Source organism: Coregonus lavaretus (genome assembly GCF_964263955.1).
Source record: "Coregonus lavaretus genome assembly, chromosome: 9".
NCBI lineage: Eukaryota > Metazoa > Chordata > Actinopteri > Salmoniformes > Salmonidae > Coregonus > Coregonus lavaretus.
In genome coordinates this window covers 2,206,764-2,209,310 of record NC_139996.1, presented here as the reverse complement: position 1 = coordinate 2,209,310, position 2,547 = coordinate 2,206,764, and the positions used below count along the sequence as shown (strand labels likewise).

Below are 2,547 nucleotides of genomic sequence, written 5' to 3'. Positions count from 1 at the left end.
AACCCCTCCCCTCCCTCAAACCCTCCCACCCTCCTCACCCCCCCCTCCCTCCCTCCCTCACCCCCCCCCCTCCCTCCTCACCCCCCTCCCCCCTCCCTCTCCCATCCCCCCTCCCTCCTAACCCCCCTCCCCTCCTCCCCTCCCTCTCCCCCCCTCCCTCCCCTCCCTCCCTCCCTCCCTCACCCCCCCTCCCTCCCTCCCCCCTCTCCTCCCCTCTCCCCTCCCTCCCCTCCCTCCTCCCCTCTCCCCTCCCTCCTCCCCTCCCACCCTCCCTCCCTCCCCCCCTCCCTCCCTCCTCACCCCCTCCCTCCCTCCTCACCCCCTCCCTCCCTCCTCACCCCCTCCCTCCCTCCTCACCCCCCTCCCTCTCCCCTCCCTCCTCACCCCCTCCCTCCATAACCCCTCCCTCCCTCCATACCCCTCCCTCCCTCCTCACCCCTCCCTCCCTCCCCCCCTCCCCCTCCTCCCTCCCTCCCCCTCCCTCCCTCCCCCGCCTCCCTCCTCACCCCCTCCCTCCTACCCCTCCCTCCCTCCTCACCCCCTCCCTCCCTCCTCACCCCCCTCCTCCTCACCCCCTCCCTCCCCCCTCACCCCCTCCCCTCCTCCCCCCCTCCCGGGCTGGTGTGCAATATCTAACACTCTGGAAACTTTTCTTTTTTTTTTTTTTACATCTTTAGCTTTAGTATAATCTATTTAAACATTTCCTATTGCTTTTTTTTATAAATTTATATATATACACTTCACCCAAGCTTATTTTGTAAAATATTTTATATTTTGGTGTGTCGTGTGATCACATATAAAGGCAGTATTAACTGAATGCATGCATCATGATTCAGCCAAAGATGGACTGCTGTGTTGTGGTTCATAACTAACTGGGCCTGTTGAACAATATAAGAATAGTTAAATGTTTTCAGATTTACTTTAGTATTTTCTGTGATTTTAGGACAGTTCTGTTTTGTTACCTGGCACACAGAGGCAGTCAGTGAAAGTAGCCTGGTCTCAGATCTGTGTGTGTTGTGTTGCTTAATACTATAGTTATTGTGGTGTGACTGACCATAGGAGCTGGCAAGACGACACAGATCTGGGACCAGGCTAATATTGGGATACATTTTGTTCAGTTACATATTTTCTCTGCTGTTTTTCTGTCTCTTGTTTGAAACGATGAAGTTCAAGCCTTCATTCATGTTCAGTTTATTTTGTATCAGCTGGTAGATTATATTTACATATTTCTCTACTCATTTTGTAAAGGTCTTTTCTTCCTGGTTGGACTAAACTGATCTGCACAGCTTTCATTGTAAAACACGTTTAGGAATTAAATTCCTTTCAAAGCACCTTTTTGTGTGTTTGTTTTTATGGTAACAATGGAATGAGTTTTGCAATGTAAAAAGCAATTAGTTATGGTGTAAAGTGATAAACAGCTGACAGACTAAGTTATGGTACACGATTCTAATGGCTGGTTATAATAGTCTCCTGTAGCTCAGTTGGTAGAGCGTGGCACTTGCAACGCCAGGTTTGTGGGTTCGATTCCTACGGGGGACAAGTAAGAAAATGTATGCACTCACTAACTAAGTCCCTTTTGGATCTGTTAAGTGGCTAAAATATAAAAAGTGTTAATTACAATGAATGAACAGTAGATGGCGGAACTGGACTGGATATTATAAGTATGACTGTAATTTACTGTAGAGTAAAGGATCAGCTGTTCTCTTCCCACTAAAGGAACTAAGAATGTTCTGGAGGGAAAAACAATACCTCCATCACCACAGGAGAAACCTCCCAGCCTGCAGCTCTCTTTAAAATAACTCAATTGTAATTAGGTTAGCTGGTAGAGCCAGTCCGAACCATGCCTCCTCCTTCCGAACCATGCCTCCTCTCCTTCCGAACCATGCCTCCTCTCCTTCCGAACCATGCCTCCTCCTTCTGAACCATGCCTCCTCTCCTTCCGAACCTTGCCTCCTCTCCTTCCGAACCTTGCCTCCTCTCCTTCCTCTCCTTGCCTCCTCTCCTTCCTCTCCTTGCCTCCTCTCCTTCCTCTCCATGCCTCCTCTCCTTCCGAACCATGCCTCCTCTCCTTCCGAACCATGCCTCCTCTCCTTCCGAACCATGCCTCCTCTCCTTCCGAACCATGCCTCCTCTCCTTCCGAACCATGCCTCCTCCTTCCGAACCATGCCTCCTCTCCTTCCGAACCTTGCCTCCTCTCCTTCCGAACCTTGTCTCCTCTCCTTCCTCTCCTTGCCTCCTCTCCTTCCGAACCATGCCTCCTCTCCTTCCGAACCATGCCTCCTCTACTTCCGAACCATGCCTCCTCTCCTTCCGAACCATGCCTCCTCTCCTTCCGAACCATGCCTCCTCTCCTTCCGAACCATGCCTCCTCTCCTTCCGAACCATGCCTCCTCTCCTTCCGAACCATGCCTCCTCTCCTTCCGAACCTTGCCTCCTCTCCTTCCGAACCATGCCTCCTCTCCTTCCGAACCATGCCTCCTCTACTTCCGAACCATGCCTCCTCTCCTTCCGAACCATGCCTCTCTCCTTCCGAACCATGCCTCCTC

At 51.8% G+C, this 2,547-nt stretch overlaps 1 pseudogene across 1 annotated transcript in view; it reads right to left on the bottom strand.

The window, feature by feature from the left end:
* LOC311134813 (putative nuclease HARBI1) overlaps nucleotides 1-1,926 on the bottom strand; it is a 17,894-nt pseudogene extending 15,968 nt beyond the window's left edge. The window contains exon 1 of the transcript in view: nucleotides 1,860-1,926. The product of the transcript in view is annotated as a putative nuclease HARBI1 (transcript). The remainder of the gene's footprint in view (nucleotides 1-1,859) is intronic.
* Between the last annotated feature and the right edge of the window lie 621 nt (nucleotides 1,927-2,547).